This window comes from Propithecus coquereli, unplaced genomic scaffold (genome assembly GCF_000956105.1).
Source record: "Propithecus coquereli isolate 6110/MARCELLA unplaced genomic scaffold, Pcoq_1.0 Scaffold157, whole genome shotgun sequence".
Taxonomy (NCBI): domain Eukaryota; kingdom Metazoa; phylum Chordata; class Mammalia; order Primates; family Indriidae; genus Propithecus; species Propithecus coquereli.
The window spans coordinates 4,584,809-4,603,939 of record NW_012140191.1 but is presented as its reverse complement, the minus strand read 5'-3'; the positions used below and the strand labels follow the sequence as shown (position 1 = coordinate 4,603,939).

The following is a 19,131-nucleotide window of genomic DNA, read 5'->3' as shown; positions in this document are numbered from 1 at the left end:
TTCCTGTGCACAGGGTTCTCTGAATGCAGTTATAGAAGAGACAGTTTTCATAATGTTACAGAGAGTAAAGCAAAATCTGAAGAAAAATGATGTTTGCACAAAAAAGTATATAACAAAATAAATTTGTGAAAGAACTTCACATGGAAAAGGAATCTAAAAGGATTAATATTTGACATTTTTCTTATTCATTTTATTAAATACCATTTAAAGCATATTACATAGAATTCTCTACTTGAACAAAATTCTGTTCGAATAAAACCCAGAATAGTGACACACATTCTGTATACGTTTTAAAAATAATCTGATGGTTTAATGCAGAGAATTTAATGGCAGTATCCTAATGTCAAAATGTACTCCAAGTATAACTGACTGAAGAGATATCAATTTAACTAGTATTTACACTTCATTTTATTTTCAAGATTCAAACCAGCAAAAATAATTCAGTATCTACCACAATCAAAAATATACTTTTAATTCTGAAATACTGTCAAAAGTACTGCATTTAACCTTCCTTGATTATGAGAGAAACTATATGCAGGAGAAATTGAGTCCTGGGAACTACATGAATAAAGCAATCATAATTCTTGGCATTTGGGAAAAGATTTTACCTTCAAAGAATTTCTACAAACATTAAACTAATTAAATTATGCAATGCTCTTGTGAAATCTCATCAGTTACAGTTAGGAAAAACTATGGTACCAGGTTTGAATAGAGCATGACTCTGGGGGTAAATATGCAAATATATATATATGAATGGATAGCTACAGTTATGCACAGATATTACTAAAAACTATTAGAAGCAGGTTTAAGTAAGTGTTAAGATTATGGACTGAATGTGGGTATTATTAGGAAAATCTAACTTCTGCAACTCCTTAATGCCTATAATAGTTGCGCTCTGTTTAGTGCTCTACAACATTTAACAAGGGCACGTGCCCTCCAGACGTTTATAACTTAACAGACTTATCTATTTCTCAAATTTTAAAAACTCTTCTCTGTCTTTACTTCTTTTACTAAACAGTAGGAAACACTACTGCTAGTGAGGTGATAGAAAGGGGAAAAAGGAAAAAGCTGAGGGAGCAGGAGAAGGAAACAGTTTTCAAAGTAAAGGAATACAGAAGGGACAGGGAAGGCCCAGGTACCTGGTGAGCAAGCTGAGCCCCAGGACGGAGAAGAGATGAAAGGCTTCCTTCTGAGCTAACAAACGCTGATCAGAAGTAATGCCCAGTTGTCTTGAGTCCAGTGGCTCCAAAAAAAATGTGGAAGACCTAGGCTAGGCTTGCTCTCTTTGGATTCAAAAATACGAGAGATGGGTTTTTGGACGCCCAATAACACTATGCATTCATGTGCAGAGGATGGAACCAAATCCTTGTCCTGTGAATTAGAGAGGCCTTGGAGGCTCTAGGTGGGACAGAGGAGTTTCGCTCATTAAGCTCCAGCATCCTTAAATGTTACTTCACTGCTACTGCTCCCTGTTTCCACCTCTAGGTAAAGAGGACTCTTTGACACGGTTTCTGCTCTTCTGAAGTTCCAACAGATGAAAAACACAAACTCATCTAACAGATACGGAGAACAGCTGAGTTTGAGCGGTGGCAGAGAAACACTCTGCATCTACCGAGTTGGATAATTGAATGAGAATACAGGACCTTCTCGTGGCAGGTTCAATTCACACTACACTCACTGATCACTGCACGAAGCAAATTCTTCATTACTCTTGCTGTCTTCTTTATGCAGACTACATTTCATTCAATAGAATGAAATGAATACAATATAACTGGGATTTTTCTTGTTGAGCTGGGAGGGGGACGATAAGAGAATGTTTATAGTGGGGAGAACCAAATTTAGATTTTTAACTTGAAAATATTTGAGGACTAAATTACTCTAATCCCTATTTCTTAGGGTATAATGTTATATAATAATACTCCCCAAATAGAAATAACTTTATTCTCATTTTCCTGACTATAAGGATATCATGCCGATGCTTTACAACAATAATTTTTACAAAATTATTTTTGCATTTCTAAGAAATTTTATTCTCATGCCCCTATGCAATAGGCAGTCAACTAATTACTCTTATCCCCATTGTCCAACAGACAGACTGAGGCTTGGAAATACTACATGGCTGCCCTAGAGCCACACATCTAGGAAGTGGTTTTGCTTCAACTAAGCACGGCTCTAGTGAGCCCTGGCAAGAGCATGAGCTCTGTGACTGGTGGTAGACTGGGGCTGGGGATGGAGGTAGGGAGAGGAGAATTCCTGCTAATTGCTTATGAACTGTGTGACCATCAACAGCTACCTGACCCATTTACACCTCAGTTTCCTCCTATTTAAAATGCTAAAATCCTCATAATTCCTAAATTGCAGGGTGATGAGGAATCACAGGAGGTGCACGTGTCAGCATTTGCACAGCGATGCCCATATAAGTGCTCGGTAAACACTATTATTCCAACAACAAAATTCTGTCTCGCCTCTCTGGGTAAGGATAACTAGATGGGCAGAACTAATCTGGTCTCTCAGTGCTGTTCTCCCAAGTTAGTTAAGACCTTTTAGTGCACTACATTTTAAAAACTAGCCACCTTGATCCTTTGTACTAATAATTTTTCATTTCTGTCATCTTTGAGTAAGGAGCTGTTCCACAGGATTAAAATTTCTAGATATCCAAAGATTGTCCTTCAAATGTCCATTTATTTTATAATTTCAAATGCTACTGAAGTATCATTACTTTTTTCTGACTTATTAACTGGAACATATAGAGCATACATACTTTTCTTGATGACTTGAGAGCACCACTGTGAACATTCACAAGTATATGAAGACACCACTAGACCCCGGGCCTGCCTTTCAGTAGCTCTTGTCTCTTCCCCTGACATACAACCATCAGCTGGTGCTGTCACTGTTCCTCTTCTAATCTTGATCTCATGCTTTCTCTTTCCTGCCCTTTGGTCCCTGTCCTCTTCTTGGCCTCCACCATTTAACTAAATGTGCATATCTAAAACCTGTATTCTACAGGAATACAAAGATAACCAAATTATATACAGATTGAGCATCCCTAATCTGAAAATATGAAATGCTCCAAAATTCAGATTTTCAGATTAGGGATGCTCAACCAGCATATATATTTTGCAAATATTCCAAAATCCAAAAAAATTCCAAAATCCAAAATACTTCTTGTCCCAAGAATTTCATATAAGGGATATTGAACCTGTATTTCAAATTAGAGTGAATAAGGTTGAGGATGAGAGCCCAAAGAGCAAAATATAGGACCTTTGCAGTTATTCAGAGACATTTAAGTATAATTTTAGTATGTTTTAAAGACCTGAAGTTGTTGTAGGCTGACCTGTGCACATGGCTGTGCTTAAATCTATCTGTGTGAGTGCTGTATGTGACTGTATCGAGTATTGGGGGATAGTTACCATAGCCAAATTATTTCAGGTATTTTATTTAATAGTTAGGAATATATAGATTAAAATGGGCAATTTTTTAAATTTAAAAAGTTAAATACGATTTAGTCAACAAATATTTGAGTACTGTACTTATCACATTCTTTTTATTTTATTTTATTTTGTGAGACAGGGTCTTGCTCTGTCTCCCAGGCTACAGTATGATGGCATCATCATAGCTCACTACAACCTCAAACTCCTGGGCTTGAGTAACCCTCCTGCCTCAACTTCCCAAGTAGGTGGTACTACAGGCACAATTCACCATTCTGGGTTAATTTTTTTTTCTATTTTTTGTAGAGAAAGGGTCTTGCTCTTGCTCAGACTGGTCTTGAACTCCTGACCTCAAGGGATCCTCCTGCCTCGGCCTCCCAGAGTGCTAGGATTATAGGTGTGAGGCAATACACCAGTGCACATAACTCTCCTATTCTCAACAAATCAAAATGTTTGAGATTAGAAAACTTCTGTCTTCCTAAAAAAGAAGTGTTTTAGTTGAGATTATACTTTGAACTTTGCTCATTTCCAATTATAAATGGTAAAGGAAAAAGTTTTTAGGCAGGAGGAAAAAAAAAATCTGTATTCAACATCCTTACCAATGTGACTTCAGATTCTGAGTTCTCTGGGGAGAAAACTGATGCTATTATAAAATTAAATTTAAATTTAAAACTCTAGAATAACATAATAATTCTTCCAAATGCAAGAACTGAGAAGAAACAAAAACAAAACATTTAAGATATCATAGCAACACTTACTACTCATATTTAGCGATTTCCATTACTATTTTACAAGGTGGCAACAGCACGAAAAATTCAATACAAGGATTTTGGTTTTTAAATTTAAACAATATTTACAGGACTTCAAAAGTCAGTGTATTAAGGCTTAAAGGAAAAATGAACTTAAACATTTTAAAATTTATTGAGAACACAAGGAAATAAAACTTTATCCTTCATAGCATCTCTTTATTACAAATATTAAATAGAGAACTGCCACCATCTTACCAAAAATATAAGAATCAGAGCAGTGATTCTGATTCTAGTTCTTTCCACACCACCGTGGAACATCCGGAACAGCCTGCCCATCCTGACACTGATGGAAAGGAAAGTATGGTAAAGCAGGGAGAAAAGAGATCAGAGGAGCAAGCAGACCCAAGTGCCAGGGCACCCGCGCTCTTCCAAAGTAGACTGTGGCAGAAATTGCTGGTTGTTTATGGTCATTTTAGCTGAGTATGTGGCTGCTCACTGGAGCATGTAATTCCCAGCTTTCGGGGCAGCTTGTTGTAGCCAAAGGACCACGTTCTATGCATATGAGGAGTAAACTTCTCCTAGAGCCTGATCTCCCAAAGGAACGTATTTGCTCCCATGGCTCTTTGTTCCTACTTGCTGGCTGGGACCCAGTGAGAACCCGGGGCTGCCTCAGGCCCAGAGATGACAACCCGGCAGCAAAGCTGCCCTGGCCAGCTCTGCACCACTGCTTCCTGGACTGTTTTGTGATAGCGAAATATATTTTCATTTTGTTTAAGCCATGGTATTTTGATGTCTCTGTTACAGCTACCAAACCTGAGGCCCAATTAACACATAGATTTACAACAGTGCTGCTTCAGTGCCTAGTTACCTCGGCTCTTATTCTAAAGTGCCTAGTTACCTCGGCTCTTATTCTAAAGTGCCTAGTTACCTTGGCTCCTATTCACTTAGAACCACCTAAGTGATGCTCCTAAACAAAGTGTATACTGAATACCTCTACTGGGTTTTAAGTATCTTCATTGGATTATGCATATGGAAGGCTGGGACTATGTCCTCTATACCCTTTTATTTCTACCAAACTGTCTAATACAGGGCTGATTGAGGGAGGGGAGAAGTAGAAAAAAGTTTAAGCTGTGGGCTTTAGGGTCAGAAGGCCCCTTGGAATTGAATCCCTTTGCAATTGCTGGACTCTAACCAGACGTTCAAGTTCAGTCATCTAACAATTGTCTATTATGCAGCAGGTCCAATTCAAGGAATAAAGGCTTCTGCTATGTATGATGATATTTACATTCTGGTAAATTAAAAGTTTCACAAATTGCCTTAGCCTCAGCTTCCTCATCTGAAAATGGGGATAATAATAGCACCAAACTTATAGGACCGTTGTGAGGATTAGATGAGGTGACTATACAAAGTGGGCAGTACCATACACATTGGTACTCTACAGATATTCACTGAAATGCCACAACATCAGTATGCAGTAAGAAAAAGAAGTCCAAGATTGTTATGTCAATCACAGTTTGGTATTCACTTTATTTGTAATGTCTTTTCTTATCTTACAGGGATTCTAGACTTGTCTTATAGACAATGGGGCTCATTGAACATAACATTATAGAGCACTTGGGGGCTAATATTAAAAATCAAAAATATTAAACAAATGATTCCTCTTTAAGGAATGATACCTATTTAAGTAAAGTGAACAGTTTCTTTTCAATGAGATGGGCTGGGAATCTTCTTTATGGAGTTTGAAGGAGAACACTACCCACTTCTCTAGGACAGTTTCAGTCCTGGAGCGTAGCGGCTTGCTTCTGCGTATCATCCCACACTGTGATCCAAACCTACCTTCCACCCAGCCACAGCTCATCTTCTCAAAACAATTACTGCTTCTCAGATCCAGCAGAGAGCTCTCCCAGAATGACATTAGGCTATTTTAGCCTGTAGAATGTTCAAATGCATTTCAGGTCAGGAGTCATCTTAGGGCAGGTTCCAGCAGAAGGAAACGGGGGATTGTATCAACTCACCAAACAAAATTGGAAGACTGGGAATTGAAGATCTCTGATAGAAGAAGATGAAAAATAAACTAATGCTCTGCAGGAAACAAAGAGCGACAGAGTAAACAGTACTCCCACACAGGGTGGGTGGGCGGCTTCATTTTGCCATAGCAATTTCAGGGGCAATTAAATTTGAATGCCAGCTTTATCACTAAAATCCCCAAAGAATTATAAAACTTCAGTATTCATGAAATTCCTGGTAAATGAGTTAGCTCTCCTTCTGAATAGGTACTTGACCACCTATTAAGTATCAAGCACTTTTTTAGATTTTAAATATTTGATCTAATTGAAGCCTTACAACAACCTATGAACTGGGCATTATTATTGTAATTTTACAGAAGAGGGAACAGGCTATGAGAAGTTAACGCGCTTGCCCAATATAATAAAGTTGTTGGTAAGTCTGGATTTGAATCCAGGTCTGTTTGACATCAGTGCCTGCATTCTCCCCACCATATCAAGGTATATTTTAAAATTTCACTAAATTCTTTAGAAGAGTACAGTGAAATACTGTAAGTTTACTGATGCGTCAGAATTATCAAATTATCACTATAAATAATAATTAACGTAACACTTAAAAATATTCATTATGGTATAGCGATGTCCCAGGACACACTGAAGCCCCCAAGGGTCCATGTACCGCTTCTGCGGGGTCCTGGGGGCTGGCTGGTGACGAGGATGCCCTGGTTAATGGTCTGATCAGCCCACCCAGCGGCACACTCCGGAGTGTTCCACTGAAGGAACTGGGAAAGAGCTATTCCTTGGCTCAGCTGTCCCTGTTGGTAGCCTCCTCTGACTGGCTCTCAAGTGGCCATTTGACATTTTTCTGAGCTGTCAGGGTGCTTGCCCTTCAACTTGCCAATGCTAATGTGCTATGGGAATCAAAACTCACTGTACTGGTTGACATGGTTTCCTCAAAATGTTTTAAAACCTTATTTAGGGTTTATTTTGGACAGTCAAAATGCTAGCTAAAACAGTCACAGAATAGCAAACCAGATCTTCTTGTATTTTGCAATATTTGTGGCCAATCTACTTTATGTTATAGTGCATTTCTAGTCTGTCTGGATAAAGGACTTTGAAGCTGGGACATATTTTTCATATACAAGAATTGCATTGGAAATGGCTCCATATTTTTTGCATAGTGCTAGTCATAAAATAAGACAATCCTAATTACTACATTTACCTTCTTCTGTGGAGGAATACATCATAAGGGAACATTTAGAGGATACCGATGTGAGCTCTGCCAGTTCAAATAAATCAGTCAGAGTGATTGTAGTTGGCTTTGGATTGCATCCAGGTTACAGAAAGCAAAAATATATTAGGGATATGCACCATGATAGCAGTGACAAACTCTCCACTTCTTTGTAAAAGCACCAGTATTTCTGCAGGCTTAGACATGACTAAGCCTACATTTTCAATGAAATATTGCTGGAAGCATTTAAAAGCTTGAAAATACAATTCTGTTAGCACAGATGCCTCCCCCATCCCCCAAAAGATGTGTGACATCACTTCAAAATATCGTCAGGCTGTTGAGTTGGAGGGGCCGATGTCTGCACAAGCAGAGGCAGCCCAAGTTTGGTGTGGTCCTAGTCCATTTCACTTTAGAAATAAAAAAAGATCCACGTTTGAACAAATCTCTGTGGCTGCTAATTTTGTGCAGAATTTATTTTTCTAATAGCAAAGAAAAAAGTATTAGGTATAAGCTATTGTATACCTATCTTGAGGAAACTTTTTAATTTTACTTTGGATATCTTCTCTCTCTTGCTACACACTGTTTTGGGGGAGGGGGCTTTTTACTTCTTCCCTCACCTCTCCCAGGTAGGTAATGTGAGTTTAAGGGTCATTAATGTATTTGTATTTTATTTCATGAAATGCCAACATTTTCAACACACATGTACTCAACAAGTACTGAAAACTAGCTGGTAGTACCAGAGTCTATTCTAATCTCTGGAATATAGTGGAAAGCATCCTTGGAGTGGGGCATTTCAAACAATGGGGTATTTTATATACTTTTCTGCAACTGCCTTCTCTTCCTTAATGATACTTTGTGGAATTCCCTCCACGGTAGCTGGTAAACAGATATATCTGAGGAATCTCTTAATGAGATTTCTGAACATATTCTGAACAGATATTTGGAAAGATGTGGATTTGCAGAATTACTTCAAGATGACACAACCCATATCTCCATGAGTCTGGACAGACATTGATCTTTCTCAGCACAAAGGCTGTTAGGGATGTGACCAAACCTCTCCTTGCCCTTTGGCTGGAACCTCTTCCATGGGCCAAGTCTTGGCCAGGGCCCTCCACCTTTGGGTATTCTTCACTCTGGATCTAGGTCCCTCCTAAGTGACCTTGAGCTAGAGAACATGGTGTTTCCATTACATAACATCTCAAAGATAACAACTAGATAATGTTTCTTGAACATTTATTATTTTTAGTAGGTTTGAGGATACAGGAGGCTCCACCCAAAGTAACCTGCTCAAGGTGACACAGCTTAGCAGTTGTGGAGTTGGAAGCTCCTGCTCTTAAACACTGTGCCATGCTACCCTTCTGGATCTGATCACTGCTACAGTGGTCATACTAAATTTTTCATTTTTTAAGCAAGATAATCCAGTTTCACAACCATGATTCACCTACAAGTTTTCCATGTCTTACAACCTGTATAAATTTACTTTTCTTTTTTCTTCTGTCAACTTTAGACTATGGTAACTTTATTTTTTTGTGAAGGCTTTTTTTTTTTCTTCTTTTTTAACTAGTCATTTATTTTGTGGCTTTAGAATTAAAACAATACTACTAGGTCCAAGAAAGATGATAACATGTATAGGAATTTGGTCTCAGCTTAAACTGCAGATTTCCTTTTTCATCTCCGCAAATTCAATAACCATCAAACCAGGATTCAAGTCATTAAAGTTTACCAGGTACAAAACATCTTAAGTGCTAGAACAATGAAAAATGTCATTTAATTCCTAAATGAAACTCTGCATTGAATGGGAATTCTCCCTGTAAAGTGCCCAAAATGTGCAAGCAGTTTAGTCACTGTTATCAAGAGTGAATCAGAATAATACTGATGGCCAATAGTGACAGTCATCAAACAGATTAACATACCAATCTGAACTACTTGAAAGAATATATAGCTTGAGGACCATGAGAAGCAGGAAAGCAGAGAACTGCAAAATCTAATCGGTAATACCCGAAAACCCTTGTTTCCTATTTTGGAAGCTTAACCAAATCAGAGAAGATCCACTAGTTATTTTATACCATGAATTTCTCATTCATAAGTCTTAAATTTAATTCCTCCCTAAAGAGAACACATTTAATTATCAAAAAGGGTAACAAGATATAAGAGTGAATACATTTCATAAACCATTGAATGTCTAAGAATATCTTTTTAATCCTTCACATCCTAACGACAATTAAGCTGGGTATAAATTCTTGCATTATAAGCATTTTTTTTCTTCAAAACTCTACACATATACACTTGGTCTACTCCACTTATTTGGAATTTAGTGTTTCACTGAAGCCTAATTTTATCGTTGCAGATCCACTATTTCTTTTATCTGTATTCTTATGAAGTTTTTTCCTCTTTCTCTTTGTAAATATAAAATTTTGTCAAGGTAATTCCTAGATAGGTCTCTTCTCCTGTCTAGGAATTACCTAGAAGATGCCTGAAATATATGACCTCTTTAAATCTGCATACTCAGGGCTTTATTTTCTGCTCAGAAAAAAGTATTTTAAAATTATATTTAAGTATTGCTTCTGTTCTAACTACTCTAAACCCTTCAATAAATCTACAAATTTTCCCTTACATCTATTTTCTACAGCTGAATGTTTAGGAGCATTTATTATGCCATTTTTGTTCTTTTCTTCTGTATTTCAGGATAACTTCTCATATGTTTGTTACCATCAATGATTCAGTTTTCCTCTGTATCCATTCTTCTCTTTATTGACTTCATTGTAGATTTTAATTGTTTAGCATGCATCTCTGGAGTATGACTGCCTAGATATAAATCTCAGATTTCCTACTTATTAACTAGGTAAGTCCGGGCAAGCTATTTGACTTTTCTCAACTTCAGTTTCCTCATTTGTAAACAGTGGTAATAATAATACCTACCAGTATAATTCAGGGTTGTTAGTTACAAGTACCAGAAAACACCTTGGCTAATTTAAGAATAAAAATAATTTACTGAAAGGATATTGTACAGGTTAAGACTATTTATTTTCCCACCAAGTTTATGAAGGTGGGGAAATGTGTGAGACAAAGAAATTGGGATGAGATGTTTAGTGGCCTAAAAAACTGACAGATTTTTCACTACCCTAATTCAAAAAGTTGTGATAAGGAATATAGAAGATCTTCCATTTAAAGAACTAAGTACAATGCCTAACACATAATAAACACTCAATAAATGTTAGCTATTAGTTTCCCATTGGATTTCTATTCCATAGAGATCATTGATTCTTTTATCCTACTGACAATTATAAAGTTTTTCTAGATTTTTTCATTGTTCCCAGTAATAGCAGTAGTGGTGATGGTGTTGGCAGTAAGAAGAAGATACAGCAATCTATTTGTGTCAAAAAGCAGCAGGCCCAGTAAAGCAATGCTGGGTCTTTGTTCTCACAATGGCAGACCTGGCATAGATGATCCACGGACCACTCTTTTCAATTCTGCTCTACTGGTCTTTTAGTAAGAGGGGCACTCTCCAACTCTAACAACAGAGTGAGTGTCTGCATAAATTTCTTAATGGGAAATGGAAATAAGTTTTATCAAGAGTAAAGAAGTTTGCTTTAAAAAAAATTATTCAATCAGATAAAAATAGTTTCACATCAATAAAATGCATTTGTCCAATTTTGCAGTGCAGATCAAATGAGCTAAGCATAACAGCATTCTGTTCAGTACCGTAGCTATACAAATACGAGTTTCATATTCTTACCTACAGACCTTCAAATCTTGTAATCAATCAGCTTAGAATGATGACAACAGCAGCAATCACTAAGAGATATTTCTCACATAATAATTTAATCAGAATTCACTTGCATTATTCTTTGCTAAATGAAATAAAAGAAAAAATCAAGATCCCACTGTTAAGAGCTTACATTATAGAAAAAACCATTATTCACCTTAGAAGGAACAAATGAGAAAATGGTGCAATGGAAAAACTCCAGGAAGCATGCCCCCCCCCCCCCAATAATTATAGCCTTAAAGCAAGAAACACATGAGGTAGCTAAGGTCATGAATGAAAAAAGGGAGCTGTCAATTTACTCCTTATTTGGGCAAAAAAGGCTGTTTAAAAGGAAATATTTTTAAAAGGGGAGAGATCATGGCATATGTTAACTTGGTGACAGAAAGGTATTTCTAAAGGAATAATAGAATGTAGAAATGCTAAATATGGATGAAATAGTAAGAGTTATTAATTTCTCCACAACAGTTTATTAAAAGGCCATAGGTAGTGGTTAAGGAACTTGATCTTGATTTAGGCTCTAAGAGTGACTTTGGGAAATACTGCAAATGAGATATGCCTATTAGGGTAGATGATATCACATGATCAATACTTTACTGGTGTCATGCAGCTTTACAGGAATTTTCATATGCAAAAGTCTACAAATTAAAATACTAGTTAAATAGTCTATATATTGAATTCCAATTTAAAGGAAAATTAAATTTTCATTCAAGAGTCAGATTTCAATTCTAAGTACACTATCTTGAAATTTATGATAGCCATTTTCATATTTGAAATACGACTATATGGAATATAATTGTGTAATAGTTATTTGTCTTCAAGTTTCAAGAATGTGTTCTTTCAATTTGCTTGCAGACTGTTTCTATTATGTGTAACTCTTATATTTTTAAGGTTTGCATATATAAAAATTCTTAAGATTCTATAAGTTAAGACATACATTTGTCTTTGAACTACTTGAAAAGAACTTTACATTTTAAATGATTTTTCTTAGGAATGCCTGAAATGAAATAATCATAACCTAAATTATGTTGCTAAGGTTCAGCAGATCTGATCACTTTGGAAACAATACATTCATAAAATACAAACAGTTGAAGTAAGACCATATGGACCCATTACTGCAAAGTGACAAAAATGGCAATTTAGAAATTGAGAACACTTTGACATGAAGATAGGCACTGACTAGATTGTGTTTTGTGATAGTGACGAAATAACTTTAGGGCTGTACCTGAAGGGAAAAGTATGTTTCTGAAATATTATTCTTTCTAGAAGTCATTCTAAAAAGAAAAACGATCATGCAGAGCAGAGAATTCAATGCAGAATGATTCTGTCATCCACTTAATCTCACCAACTCAGCAGTCACTCATTTCAAATTTAACAGCATAAAGTTTGCATGTACAAGGGAAAAATTATTCCATATATTCATAATTTAACTCTGAATAGGAACTGTGAACTGGGTTATTCACTGGAAAGGAAATTGTAATTTTAAAATGCAAAGTCAGGGTTGGCTTTAAGTGTTAACAAAGGAAAAACATTCTATTATTTTAAATGTAAACTAAAGGTAATGTTAATTCTGTGGTAAAAATTTAATTTTTACCTAGAATTAACAAATTTACATAAAAATGATAATACAATGCATACTTATGCCCTGTTTACATTAAAAGGGGGGCAAAAGCACACATGTTCTTGGATCTTGTAGTTTAATTAATGAATACTCCTGTTTCCATTACTCCAGATTGAAGTATACAATATGGTTTGTGCCTCTGCATTCTTCTGAGGTTCGTAGAAACCACAGGAAATAGAACACCTTCACACGTCTCCTTCCTCCCACCCCACGACCCTTTCCTTGACAAAATACTTTGTTCACAGTGGGCTTTGAATAAATATGTTTTCGTTAATTAAAAGCAAGCCCAATCTAAGTATAGAGGAATAGTGAGCATTATTAACCAATAAATATTGGGGGTACCTACTATATATTCCACATTTCATCTGTGATCCAGGTATGTATGAACAGCCAGAGTCTGTTCAAATTCCTAGAATTTATTCTTCCAAACAAACTCTTCAGTGTTAATACACCTAAAAAGATGTTTCCAACTGAATTAAAGAGAATAAATACTAAGTCATTCTGAATGTATAATTGGGGCCATATAAGATTGGAAAACTTTGCTAGTGGGTCCAGCAGATCATTCATCAGACTATCAGAAAACGTAGGCAGATGTGCAAATGTATATTCTTGTTTTCTGCTAAGTTGGCAGTCTGATTTTTTATGTTGATGATGACAATTTGTTTTTAGGGAGGGGAGGAGTAACACTCAAAAACTGAGTAAGTCTGTTGGCCATACTCTATAGCATTCTTTAACCACAGAGATACTTGAGGTGGAGCATATCCTGCATCATTAACACAAGGAAGGCAAATGATAAATCTTGACCATGGTATGGCAACTTAAGGGGACTGATCTGCTGAGAGCCATCACTCTAACACATGTACCAGCATTCAGAAGGCTTGAATACAAGCCAAACAGTGTCACAAGAGCTCAACAACCTGACCTCATTCTGAACCTCATTTCTATAACATTAATAAGGTAAAGCTGTAAAATCTGATGATCCCACGAAAATCACTAAGAAGAGATCCAATCTTACCTTGTGTTTGATGATGCAGTTCAGGCATGGAAGACTTTGCTATAGGTTACATAATAACCACAAATACTAGGATAATTTAGTTACCAATAGGAAAAATTAGAAGTTTTAGACATTGTACTTACAGCACAGCACTTTTAGTTAACTATCCTTGTTTATAGCTGAAATAAAAATTCTGTCTTCATGTGGCTGAGGTGTGTCAGAGAGGACTATTTCATTGTAAATAAACGTAGGAGCCAAATAAAAGGAAGTTGCAAAGGCAGGTGCATAACAGTTGAGTTGTTTCAGTTTCAGAGGAATAAAGTAAATAATTGTACTGGAATTTGTTCAGTTCTGGGCATCCTGCCATACAGGAAGGGTGTGTAATTACTGAAGCTAAGATATCCATGTAAAAATGCAGTAACATCAATAGGACACAGTTGGGCTCCAAATTTCCTTATTTTATCTTCAAAAATTAAGGATCTCTGGTTCTCATTTCACTCTTTGATGTTTAAATGTCTTTTAAGTTAATATGGACACACTGAAGGTACACTGGTAATTTTCACAAAAGCCAGAAAATATTATCTTGAAAGGTGGTGTTCTCTTTGAGAGCTTCACAAATGAGGAACAGTGCAATTTTCACTCATCAAAGACAACAAAAGAAGGATACATAGTATCTAATTTGAGACCTCACCAGAATAAGAGGGGTACATATAAAATTAGCATGTTTTACCAAATCTATTCTTTGCTTACCATTTCATGCTATCTGGACTGGCCTTAACCTTAAATCTGGACTCCAAGCTCCTTAAATCATCAACCAAAAATATGAGAATACAGTTTGTGGGAGAACAATAGAATGGAAGTTAGAGCACACGAGGAGTACAGCCAAGTTCAAATAAAGATCTCAATTATTCAAACAACTTTATGACAGAAGATGAAAGGATGTAATGAATATTACATGTGTAATGTTACAGAACGCAAATCAAATTGCATCCTATGTAGAACTATGAAATACACTTGCTAATCCTATCCATGATTGGCCATATGGTCCTCTTGTAAAGAGTTTCTAAAACCAAGAGATCATATCCTATCAACTATAAAACTACAATGTACTCTACCAATTGATAATACTACCCTGCACATGGCCCTTGGCTTGCTGCTTCCTTGTTTCTGTGAAGTGATCACTCTAACACATCTGACTTAGGTGCAGGGAACAGCAGCAAGGCTCTGGATGAGCAGCCAATGTCTTATCAAATTACAATCCCTCTGCATCCAAAGGTGTGCTGTGCACTTCAAGGATATATCAATCAGTTTAGTCTAAGGTTTTTACAGGAGGAGGCAGGACTCTTTGGGGGCACCACATTTATACTGCTTTATTTATTACATGTAGATATTAAGATAGGCACCAACCAGTTACAAGTTTGCTAGATATTAGAAAAGTATCAGGATACAAAAACTTCTTCCTTTCCTACATCCGTATTCATCTTGGATTCCTAGATTCTTATTATGAGTTGAGTTGAAGAGTAGAAACTGCCAAATGATGATCCTTATTACAGCCAACTGGTGGCTGAAGTTCAACCGACACTTCCTGTAATTTCAGATTCGAGTCCAAGAATCACATTACTTCGTTATTCCCATGGGTTGACTTTATTTCTCTTAAAACGCAATCCTTAACATTTCTTTAGCAGTCACTCATATTACCTGGTATACATGATGCTGGTGGATATTTTGTGATATTACCAAGATAACCACATCCTTTTATTCTCTACACTTAACTGTCAGCTAAATTGAACAGATAGGAGATGAAAGTTATAACACCTATGTCATTATTTGACTATCAATATGAAATAAAATTTTATTTTGCTCCATGTGGAGATTGCATTTAATTTCTGAATCAATATGGATATAGTGCAATTCATAAGAATGTCATAAGAATGTACAGCTGGGTAACAAGTTTTCTAGGTACTGTCCTTGAGACTCTCTTGCTCACAATGTTTCTGTGAATGTAGCTACAGGGTCCATTATCTTCGCAAAACAGCAAGTTAGTGACAAAGTAATCTGATAGTCAATATTATTCATCCATTCCCTCCTTGAACAATCATTTATTGCAGGTCTAATATATTTAGAGATATATATAAGGTGGTGGGAGAGGAGCGACCTACGTAACACATGTACAAAACAATGGATAAACCAGGGCTCTGTCTAGGAACTGATTATATGGATCCAAAGGAGCGTCTGATTAAGAGTCACAGCAGTGGTTTCAGGCGCTAAAGGAGAGAAAGAGAGATCTGATTTCACTTCAGGTTGGGGTGAGTGTGGTTTCCTGAAAGAGGCAGCATTTGAATGGAAGCAGGCTCCTTCTTACTACCTGCAAAAGAGCAAGGACTTTTTTTGCACCTGCACAGGTATGCATATTTGTGACTGACATCAATGTGAAAGGTTATCACATTATAAAAGAATAAGAATGTAAATTCTAGCATTATGCCAAGGAATAAGGAACAGTTTCTAGCACTAGAGGATTCCAGGGAAAGCATGGCTGAATGGTACAAGATTTCAGTGTTTTTATGACACCCTAAATCCAATTTCAGATGTTTAACAGACTGATGGTTTCTTAACAAGACCACTACTGGTTGTTTGCCATTTCCCTCCCTGCCACTTACCATGAATTACTCAGGGGGAGTACACGTGAGGTATTTTACTGGCTTGGAAGTACTTTACTATAAAGAGCCACCCAGACTTTTCCTCTCAAAATTTAGGTTAGTGTTAAAAGATATTATTTTGTAATTTAACCAGGTGCCTTGACACTATGTTTGGGGTTGCAATAAATCAGCATGTTCATAAAATTTATTTTCACATGCTTTTTCACAACAGATACGTAAAACTGTTCTAATTTGTGAGACCAGTATGGTAAAGTTTTGAAAGTTTAATGCTGTGCGTAAGTACGATACCATCACAGCATAAACGATACTCAATAATCAGAAAGGTTTTTTTGGTCTTCTGATGTCAATGTCTAAAAAAAGCTCACTGAATCCCTAGATATATTTTAAAAATAGAACGACCTGCTCCTCCAAGAGCCTGTTTTTCTTATGTAGAGATGTTGATAATAGTAACATTAGCCCTTACTAGGCGCCAGGTACTGTTGTAAGCTTTGTACATACGTTAATTTAATGTCCTCGCTGTTATTATCCCCATTTTATAACTGAGGAAACTGAGGCATGGAGAGGTTAAGAAACCTTCCCAAGATCACTTGGTTCCATGGATGGAAACCCAGGCCATCCATCCAGGTGCACTAAGGGGGTCCCCTCCTTCTCTACCCTAATGAAACACCATTCCCGAGACACCACTGCCACCAAACAAGGTCGGCTCTTTGAGATCAGTAGAGCTGATATCACCATATCATGGTTATAATCATGGCATGCCAGTGAGGTTTGTTTTTTAAAAAAAATGCATCTAGGAATATTGCTCTTTTGATACAAAACATGATCAACATTAATTATTACATTTGAGTGTAACATGTAGGCTAAGAGTGCCACACTCTAACTAGTATTTTTAAATCAAACATATAAGCGGAGCAGTAATTAGTTTCCTTATTCATATCTAACTTTTCTATGCTCTATCCCACTGGGCAGATGATAGGGAGTAACACATTTTAGGAGAGTCTTAAGAAATTTTTACTCCAAATACATGTTGTCTGGTGCCACAAAAACCTTATGGGAGCTATTTAAAACCAGGTGAGTTACCTTGGAACAAGAGACAGATATGGTACCCTGAGTTGAATGACTGATAATGCTAAGTACTGAGCAACGACAATTTTTAAAAGAAATCGTGTATGAAAACTGCAAACTAAATTAACAGATTCTGACTTCTCAGGATACGGATAGAAGCAAAGATTAGAGTATATCCTCCCACTAATGAAATAATCTGGAGATACATGATTCTTTTAATAAGTAGGACAAATGCCTTAATTTTTCACTAGCTTGGGGAACTGAAACTGTTCTTGCTATCTCCCACAAAATATTCATTCAGAACACTAATTATTGCCAAAAGATAAAATTTTGAAGTTATCTAAGACCATCAAAGAATTCTAGTGTCAAAATCATAAGTTTCCATATTTTCTTCAACATGGAGAGTAGCTGGTCACAAGGTACAAACACAAATTTCCCATTGCTATGTTTACTGCATACAGTTTCCAGTTTTGAGTCACTTCTGGACATTTTGATAAATTTACCGTCATGTTTCACCAAAACACAGAATACACTAAGAGCCCCAAATAAATCAGAGCTTTCTCAGTGTACGGTTCCTTGGGTCAAATCTTGACAACTATGAAGTGCTATCAGAAAAGAGTTCTTCTTTCTCCCCCAAAGGTGATAGAAGCTTAGACATTCTATAGCTGGTAGAAGATGAAAACGGTATTGACTATATCTTGTGTCTTCTCAAATTCTTAGTTTATGGAATGATTAAAAACTTCAAATTTCAGTGAGGAACAGAAAATATTTTGACATCTTGATAGCAGAATAAGTAGTGAAATCATTTTTTCTAAAAAATACAGCTCTAATGTCATATTAGACATATGTCATAGTTATGGAGCAATCTTTCATGCCACATTCCAAGTTACAGCAAATAGTAAAATAATAAGATATTAAATACTTCACTTTTTGTCATTAGTCACTTGAGCTGCTGATACTGATTTTTTAAAAATATCTCAGGAAATATATAATATTTGGTTTATCTCTCTTAAGAAAAATAACAGAGTGACTTAAACATTTTTTAAATTTAATATGAGACTATTCCAACAGAATTACTCTCAGAAAGGGCATATAACTTTTTTTTGGAGGGACAGGGCAGAAAAGAAAACTATCCCTGGAGCTTTAAATTTACATTTACCTTATTAAGCTTTTAAATCTTAAGAAATTAAATTCCAGACTTCCAATTTCTCTAAGCATAACAGATAAGACCTAATTTAGAAGGTTACTTGGGTTTGAAGGATAAAGAATATTAGTGCTTTGAAAAAAAATCAACATAAACATGACATTGAAGCAAACTGGCACAGTTTGACAAGTTTTAGAACAGTAGCTCACAAAATGAGTATACTTAAATTCAGACAAACACACAAATATAGCCTTTATCCCAAACTCACAGAGACAACCCTGTATAATACCTATGTTAAAATATCCAAAACATCTAAAGGTATTACAGGCCTCAGGTTGCCAGAGTCCTGATAGAAAGTCATCACTGAGAACTACGCTTCACACAGCTTTGCGTGCATGCACACACTCTGCAATGTGGGAGAGACAGACACCGATCACCATCGAGATTGTCCTTACTTGCAGACGCACAAGTATCCT

General features: G+C 36.4%; 1 protein-coding gene across 1 annotated transcript in view; it reads right to left on the bottom strand.

Moving 5' to 3' along the window:
• Positions 1 to 19,131, bottom strand: part of PKP4 (plakophilin 4) — a 227,550-nt gene that overhangs the window by 139,189 nt on the left and 69,230 nt on the right. The window lies entirely within an intron of this gene.